We start from the raw sequence: 10,276 nt of genomic DNA on the forward strand, positions 1-10,276 counted from the left end.
GGAGTCAAAACTATAGAAAAGGTTGCAAGAGTGTGTTAAATTATAAGGCACTAAAAGAGAATGACTCTCCCCAGACACAACAGAATATGCTTCAACACATGAACTCACATAAAGAATCTTGCAAACCAAATCCAAAAACGAAAGAGAATTAAACATATATACATATATGTAATTAAAGATATATATATATATATATATATAATTAAAGATATATGTGTTTATATTTTTAAATCATAAAAACTGTAACTGTTATATGTGTGAATGTATTTGTTGAGCTTCCATACAGTTTCTGTCTCCCAAATTTCATTCATAAATACTGAGTGTACACAGTGATATCAAACCCCAAAACCCTGAAGTTATGAACCAAACTTTTTTTAATACACAGCCATGTCTATGCCAAATGTAAATGTTACTATCCAATTTTCATCAGAATATGCTATTCTGCTGATGACTTAATAATGTGTAAGTGCATAATTATCCTTCATGAAGAAATAATGTTTCATTATTTGTGTCTGGTGAGGAATTAGGAGCAACAACTGAACTGATTAGGAACAACTGAACAGATAAGGGCAAGTGTCTTCTACTATAGCCTCGGGCCAACCAAAGCCTTTTGAGCGGATTTAGTAGATGGAAACTGAAAGAAGCCCATTGTATATATATATATACATACATATGTATATGTTTGTGTGTCCCCCCACCATTGCTTGACAACCAATGCTGGTCTGTTTACATCCCCATAACTCAGTGGTTCGGCAAAAGAGATTAATAGAATAGGTACTAGGCTTACAAAGAATAAGTCCTAGGGTTGATTTGTTCAACTAAAGGTGGTGCTCCAGCATGGCCACAGTCACATGACTGATACAGATAAAAGAATACACATGATAAGATTAATATTCCAGAATATTATCTTAATAATAACTCAACTTGGAACTTTACACATTTAATTGGTTTTATTTTAGATAGTGTGACGTTAAGCTACTAGGCCACTGTTCATATGATCATGAGTTCAAGTCCTATCATAGCCATTATACTGTGCTCCTGTAAGTTGCTCCAATTCACCTGACTGATAAATATGTAGTATTATTCCTACACCATGGTTAAGCGATGATCAGTAAAAAGAGTTGTCAAACAGAAGCCATTCTAGGAAGGATAAGTATGTGCAAGCAATAAAAATTGTAAAAGTAAAAAGACACCAATTTATTAGGATGGGGAAATGGGGTGTTATGAAGTTTCATTATTTTCCTAAGGACGGCATTAGTGTGACTAATGTGAAAGCTAACACTATATTACCATATTGCAGATTTAGTTTATGAAGAGCTTTTTAAAAGTATATAATAGTAAATGGTTAGAAAGACAAATAGATGGAGAAAGAGATAGATAGGAGGACAGGTAGATAGACAGACAGACAGACAGACAGATAGGTAGGTAGGTAGGTAAACATATCAATAGATAACAGATAGATGGATTAATGGGTAGACAGAGAGATAAATAAATGGACAATTAGATGAATAGGTAGATAGATAGATAAATAAATAGATAGATAGATGGATTAGAAGGTAGGGGATAAATAAGCAAATGTATACAAAATTATGTCATTTTCCATGGAAAAACTTTGAAAGCTGGGTTTTTGTTTTGGTGGTGGGAGGTTACTATTTTTCTTGGCTGTAGTTTATGTTATGAATTCAATACTGCAATCTTTTTATGCATTCCTCTTCACATTTAGTGAAACTTATAGTTGCTTATATATATATTACTGTTACTTGCATTCCTTTGAATAACACAAAGCGGTATTGTGTTGATTTTTAGTGACCCCAGCACTCCTTTACTGATTCAATGACCTAGAAAATTTTTTGATATATTTATTTTATAATACTATAATAACACACCAGCAGAGCGAATACATACACACAAATACACATGCATACAAATCGTTTATGTGTGAGTGTGTGTGTGTGTGTGTGTGTGTGAGAGAGTGTGTGTGTGTGTGTGTGTGTGTGTGTGTGTGTGTGTGTGTGTATGTGCACGCATAGCGTGGGTGTATTGCGTGGGTATATAGACATCTATATATCCATGAACCAGACAATGATTTCTTTATTTGCCGCCAGAGCATGAGCCAGACTAGCAATAAAAATCTGTCAGAAGGATATATACAAATACATTCTCAAGTCTCTTAATATATATTCATTATGTGTGGCAGAAGCAGTATTAGTTTAAAGTACCAATCTGCATATTATATTTAAAACAGATACATCTTGAAAGCTTGATTAACTGTAGTATTCATCTCAAGATAGCATCTATCATAGACATACAGTATTAAAAAATACAGGAATATATCTGCTGATACCCCTGAAATGTCTTTATCCCATACATTCTTCATGCTTAACAGGCTTTCACAATAACATTTTCATGTCACTTTGTTGACTTCCACAGTGTTGGCAAATGTGCCTTCTTCATTTTGAACATGTTTCCAATGATGTCTCGGTTCTCTTGAACACAATCTCATAATAAGTCATGCCTCTGATCCTCTTGTTATAGGACATGTGCACATGTCATCATTTCTACTTCACCCTTAACTATATATATACTTGTCCCCTAGTTACCCTTCTAGTTATTTGATAATGCTCTCTACTGTCACTTTCTTTCCAACTCTTCCAAGCCCATCTCAACCTTTACCACCCTGTCAAGTATGTCATTCCACAACCACATTACCTTTTGTTTGACTGACACATTGCAGCAGCCACATATCTGATATTATATATATACAGGATGCGAGGGGTATTTGAGGACATTTCGTTTTTAGTTCATTACACCTTCAAATTATTTAATGTATCATTGTTTTTTCAGATAACCCATTCAGGATATCATGCTGACTCAAGAAATGAAAAAACATGCAGTCATAGTTGCAAACTACAGGAATTTAGAAATTTGCAACTTTCTAAATGCTGCAACATAGTTTGTACACAAAGTTTGGTTTGAATTGGAGGCATGTGATGGTAATGTTTCACCTGTATCAAAGAGTAAAAACATTCACAATGCTCAAACGTTAAAACACCACCAAAATTTATACATGTTCAAAACATTATTGATGAAAACCCCAGAAGAGCAATGAGGTCCATTGCTAAAGAACTTCAGGTGTCAGAGTGGACTATCAGAACTGTGGTACATCATGACATTCGATATAAGTCCTATGTAATGAGGAAAGGCTTGTAGTAACGCTGTGCGCATGCGTAGTCTCACGCATGCATGGAATTAAGCAAGCAAGCTTTCCTGCTTAATTCTACCTCTTTCTTGCTGGCCAGCAATAGAGCATGGACGTGTCAAGCAGTGTCTCTAACATTCCAGCCTGGAGACAGTCTCTTTACGTGTATAGCTGTCACTCACCATCTTTCGGACTTACACTCGACAGCTTGCTTACATCTACATAACAATGTCCCAACAACTATACTCATACACACAGAAGCTGTAACAACAAGAGCTAAAGATGTACATATTTACCACCTGAATAAATGTTGTTTAAGTTGATAGTCTGGAGTTCAGCGTTCCGTTATATATTTCTTAATTTTATATAGGAAAGTCAGGTATACATCTAATGATGTATAACCAACTTTCCTATAGGCTAATTTATGTCTGCAAAGACACAGGAAAACTGTCTAACTGTTCAAATGCTTACTTAACTAAGTGAAAAGCCCTCATGAACAAGGCATGCTTTGGTTTTTCTCTGACGAAAAATACTTTGACCAGGATTAAAAATCTAACAGAAGAAATGACAGGTGGTTATGTGCAGATCCTTCTGAAGTACCCAAAGTGATGCACATGAAATTTCCAGCAACTGTGATGGTTTTAGGAGTGGTGAGTGGTGAAAGTCATGTGATGTCACCCCACTTTTTTTCATAGGGTCTTAGAATTAATGCTGCTGGATACATTGAGGTACTGGAAACTGTTATCAAGCCCTGGATTGATGAAGTATGCAATGGAAGGCAATACGTGTTTCAACAAGACTCAGATCCTTCTCACGAAGCCCTAGTCACCCAAGAATGGTTGTCAGACAATTTTTACGATTATGTAACACCCAATATGGGGCCTCCAAACTCACCAGATTTGAACCCCATGGACTACTACGCGTGGAATGCTGTTGAAAGAGAGACTAATCCTCATAATACCATAGCTTCACTGAAGGCTGCCATTGTCCAGGTGATGTTCGAAATGAATAAGGACCATATAGTGTCAGCATGCCAGTGATTTCAGTCCCACATTGAAGCAGCCATCGAAGCCAAAGGCAGTTTCATAGGAAAATTTGCTTAAAAAATCATTATCAACACTAATTACACAAATGTTTATTCAAATAAATATTTATGCTGAAAAATAGTTGTTTTATTTATACCAAAACTATCTGCAAATACTCCTCGCACCCTGTATATAAAACACCACCTGGCACCATGCATGTCTTTAGCAAAGATCACTCTTTTGCAAGCATTCAGGCCAGGTTGTTGGTTTGAAAGCACACCTTCCGACCACACTCTCTCTATCAAGACTGGTGGGAGGGAAGGAGAATTCTTGTCAAGCCTTATAAAGTGTTATGAGCACTATTTTCCTTCTGACTATAATTATGTACAGTCTTTTACTGATTTCATTTAGTTGTTGTTGTGCTGCCCTCCTTTGCCATTTGTGTGTATGTATGTGTATGCACATGCATGTATATGTGAGTACATAAATACATACCTATATATATGCACATGAATAAATATGTGTGAGCGTAAATATATATATATATATCAAAATAAGCAACAGGACATCGAGAGGTAATGCAGTACGATCATTTCAAGCAACTCCATTTAATTGAACAACGCAACCATTACATCAATTTAAATGCAGAGCAATCCTCAGCTGCATAAATACACAGAATTAAATTAAATTTAAACATAGACACATTAGTATAATTTTACCTAAAACCTGCAAGAAGGTAAGGATATAGACAAAGCTGTCTTCACTTCAGCTTAGAAGCTACTAAGGTATCAGGAAGAAAGACTTCTTAGAGATCTAGCTTGTCACTGTTTTTTGGGGTCAGTTTTAATTTATAGTCTTGTTTATCAAATCTTTGTCTGTCAAAATCTAAGACCAAAGAACAAGGAGCAGTGTCTGTTAGGAAAGGGGTTGACAGAAATCATAGTGGGTATAGTCATAAAACTATCAAGATTAATTTGAAGCAATATAATAAGTTTTGGTAAAGGAAATCTTAAATCAAGATGTTAGCTGACAATTAAAGAGGCAAGACTCTAGTAAACCAATAATGATAATACAGGGGAAATTTTATAGTTAAATACTTTAAACAATATTGCCATATTGTATAAAGTTAAAATTTAGGGTTATTCAGAAGGTAATTAAGAAGAATATTATAACAAAAGAATAAAAATTTTTTGAATACTTTTGAGTATATACCAAATTTTACTACAATGGAGGGAAGAAAAGAAATTACATAGAAATAGTTTAATATTTATACATATTATATACTTAAATACTAACGTATTAGATGGTATCTATGAAGATTGATCATTGGCATTTACTGGTATTTAATAAAGGAGTACTGAGACAAAAGAACATGCTAACTATATATTAATTAAATTATAATCCAAGCAGTTTATTTTAAGTTGTGAAGAATACCTGGTTTTGTTTTATATAAGCTAAATATGAATTTATAGGGGTACAAAAATTAGGTTGAAATGATCGTACTGCATTACCTCTAGATATCCTGTTGCTTATTTTGATTTTAATCTCCTTATTTTGAAACAGTATGGATAATACCGTACTAAATTCTGGTGCCTCAACCCAAGTACCTAAATTATCTGAATCTAAATTTTTGCTTATATATATATATATATATATATATATATATATATATATATATATATATATATATATATATATATATATATATACACATACATACATATAGACAGAGAAACACGGGGAGAGAAAGACATGCATGCATACACACACACACAAGCACATACATCTACACATACTGACACAAAACTGCTGAATAGCTGAAAAATAGGGATTAAACTAGTCTGACCTATTTTGTGTATATATGTTTATTTTATTATGTTACTGCCATTATTGCAGGAAATAATTGCTAATGAAATAATTGTAGCTGGTATAATTAGTAATGTTATTTCAGAATATATATTCAAAGGTATTGGTGAAATAATATACATATGTGTGTACATATAAATGTATGTGTGTGTGTGTGTGTGTGTATCTTGGTGAAGTAATGCTTGGGTAGCATTCCTACCATGTGGTCTTAGGTTCAATGGTACTGTATAACATCTTGGGTAAGTGTCTTATACTGTAGCTCCAGGCTGATCAGAGCCCTGTTATTGGAATTGGTAGAATGAAACTGAAAGAAACTTGTCATATATATATATATAATTGTTAGATCAAGTGATGAAAGTTACAGAGAGGGTCATAGCCCAACTAATTAAGGACAGGGTTAATCTAGATGAAATGCAGTTTGGTTTTGTTCCGAGGAAAAGCACCACTAACGCTATATTTCTGATAAGGCAGTTGCAGGAGAAGTACCTACCCAAAGGCAAACCTCTGTATTTGGATTTTGTTGACATGCAGAAAGCCTTTGACAGGATCTCTTGATCCCTTATTTGATGGTCAGTGCAGAAACTAGGGATAGATTAGTGGTTGGTGAGAGCTGTACAAGTCATATACAGGGATGTTGTCAGTAAGGTGAGGGATGGCAACAAGTATAGCGAATTCAGGGTACAATTAAGGGTTCACCAAGGATCAGTTTTCAGCCCCCTCCTGCTCATCATTGTCCTCCAGGCAATAACAGAGGAATTTAAGATAGGCTGCCTCTGGGAGCTCCTCTGTGCTGATGACCTTGTTCTTATTGCTGAATTACTACCAGAACTTGGGAAGAAGTTTCAGGTGTGGAAGGAAGGACTAGAATTGAAGGGCCTTAGAGTTTAGAAAAAACCAAAGTCGTAGTAAGCAGGAAAGGTGTAGACAGAAATTCCATAAGATGTACTCAATGCAAGCTATGGACACATAAGAGGTGCAGCAGTATCAGAGGAAGGTTAACTGGGAAAATAGGTTTTGTGTGTGGAAGGTGCATAGGTACAATAAACACTAAAAATGTACAGAAAATATATTCTATCAAATGCCAGTGGCATAAGCTAGAGGTAGTTGATAGCTTCTGTTATCTAGGTGACCAAGTCAGTAGTGGAGGTGGATACTCCGTAAGTGTAGTTGCGAGTGTGTAGGCTGGGCAAAGTTCAGAGATCTCCTAGTTCTGTTGGCAACAAAGGGCCTCTTCCTCAGAGTGAAAGGCAGACTGTATGATGCCTGTGTAAGAGCAGCTGTGTTACATGGCAGTGAAACATGGGCTGTGACCACTGGGGACATGCAAAGGCTTGAAAGAAATGAAGCTAGTAAGCTTCACTGAATGTGCAATGACAGAGTGTAAGCATCTTGAGAGAAAAGTTGGGCATAAGAGGCATGAAATGTGGTGTGCAAGAGAGATGACTGTGCTGGTATGGTCATGTGATGTGTAGACCCAGGAGGACATGGGACAAGGTGGTGAAGCATGTTCTTTGAACATTGGGCTTCATGGAGGCAATGACTACTAACTGAGTTCTTTGGCAACATGCCGTGCTTGAGAAGACCTGTGAAGCTAAGTGAAATTGTAGTCATGGTCCAATGCCAGTGTCATATAATTGGCATCCATGCCAGTGGCACATAAAAAGAACTTTTCAAGCGTTGGGCCTCACATAGGCAATGTGACTGATGCTGATGTCGTATACCTGCCATGATACCAGCATTGTGTCATGTCTGATGTCTGTGTCGTGTGCCGGTGGCACATAAAAAGCACCTTTCGAATGTTGGGCCCTATGGAAGCATCTGATACCCATGCTGGTGGCACATAAAAAGCACCTCTCAAGCATTGGGCCTCATGGAGGCAATGTGTCCAATGCCAGTGTCATGTAACTGGCACATAAAAAGTACCTTTCAAGTGTAGGGCCTCACAGAGGCAATGACATATGTCTGAGACCTTTGGCAGAAGTCCCATCAAGCCAAGTGAAATCATAGTTGTGGTGGATACTGGTGTCACGCAACTGGCACCTGTGCCAGTGGCATGTAAAAGCACCCATTACATTCACAGAGTGGTTGGTGTTAGGAACGGCATCCAGCAGTAGAAACCATGCCAAATCAGACTGGAGTCTGGTGCAGCCCCTCAGCTTGCCAGTCCTGACCAAACTGTCCAACCCATGCCAGCATAGACAACAGATGTTAAATGATAATGAATGATGATACAAGCATCAGTGTGTGTGTGTGTGTGTGTGTGTGTGCGTGTATGTGTGTGTGTGCGTGTTAATATCTTCTGGTTGTGATATAAACAAGCATCACCTTCATGCATATGGCGTCCTTCATTTCCAATCTTCCATGAAAACATGACCAAACATGTTTTCATGGAAACAAGTAAGGTTTAACAACTGAAAGGGCTTCCAGCCATAGAAAAATTTGCTTCAACAAACCCCATCTGTCCTATGTAAGCATAGAAAAGTTGATATTAAAATGATGATGATGATGATATACTGGCCAAAAAATGTTTAGCTTTATATATACATATATATAACAGACTGGAGCCTGGTGCAGCTCAAAGGCTTACCAGCTCCAGTAAAACCATCTAACCCATGCTAGCACGCTAAACAGACATTAAATGATGATGATGATGATACACACACACACACATTCATATATAGAGATGGATCAATTCATAGAAAAAGATACAAATGCTGTAAATGACAAATGAGGTTTCTGCAATTTCTTGCTAAACAAGTTGCATATATGATTTAGTTTATAGTGATTAGACATTTGTGCTGTACATTATTAGCTCACTTTCTCCATCAAATCAACATTGCTTGAACAGGTGCATGGTGTGACACACATCCAGTGTTGAAGTGATAGGAGAAGAACATGAAATGAAGCCTTTATTCAAGAACACAATGCACTGCCTGGTCCAGGAATCAAAACCATGATCTTATAGTCATGAGTGCAATGCAACACCCTAACCACTAGGGCATGCATGTTAATGTGTGTGTATGGGTAGATAGATAGATAGATAGATAGATAGAGTCTCATCATGAACGACAAATGAAGGTTCAGTAAAATAAAGTGGTAATCATGTTCTATGGACATGACTGTGTCTCTTGAGGCCTGCTGGTGCCTTGCAAACCTTTTGGCAAATGGAACAAGCTGAGGATTCAGTTTGCTCGAGTACTTGTGGATCATTTACTACATGCTTTCTTGAGTGGATGGCAAGGCCTGCTTTGCTTTGTGCCACAAAACCACAATGACAGGTAAGGTTTCCATTTAGAGGAGCAGAGTTTAGCCAGCGTGCCTTCATGCTTGCACAAAGTTGGTCCCAAAGTTGGAGTTGACTTTGCTCAAATCTTTGAACTGAGGAGAAGCAGGACTGGTGCCAGGTCCTGCATTCTGATGCTTTGTTATCCTAGGAAGAAAAGGGAATGTTGAACTGATGGTTCTATCCATGAGAAGAAGCTCATAAAAGACAACTCTCTCTCTCTCTCTCTCTCTCTCTCTCTCTCTCTCTCTCTCTCTATGTATATATATATATATATATATATATATATACTAGATTACCCATGACCTGTTGGGTCACCGGAAAACTCTGAGTTTCCCAGCAACAGAGTTTTTTTTTGTTGATTTTTTTCTTTCTTTTCCAGGTTATTTCGAAATCACACATAAAGAGCTCCTTTCCCCAGAAAAGGAAAGATTTGGCCGTTTTTTTCTTGCATGCCCTGCTACCACATAACTGGTATTTCGGGTGCTTTATTGCAAATAGCTGTTACGTGGTAGCAGGGTGAACTAGAAATAGCAGCCAAATCTTAGGAGGTGAGATACGTTGAATGCACTCAAAAAAAACCTATGGAAAAAAACTATTTCACACTAAGGTTACGAATGGGTCTTTTATGAAATATTTACCATATTTTTAAAGCCATTTTCACTTTAAAATATTTTTTAAATATGCCAAAAAAATTTTTGTAATGGTATTTACTTGAAAATAATTAAAAAACATTAAAGTATTGTCTGTTTAAAGAAAACTAAAATATAAATACTTACTGTACAAACAACTTACATTTTTAAAATTACATTCACTTAAAATATTTCTAAATAATTAAAATGTTGTGTTTAACAAAAACAAAAATAGAAACATTTACTGTAAAAAACAACTCGTATTTTTTCC

The sequence above is a fragment of the Octopus bimaculoides genome, chromosome 7 (assembly GCF_046866305.1).
Source record: "Octopus bimaculoides isolate indiv1 chromosome 7, ASM4686630v1, whole genome shotgun sequence".
Taxonomy (NCBI): Eukaryota; Metazoa; Mollusca; class Cephalopoda; order Octopoda; family Octopodidae; genus Octopus; species Octopus bimaculoides.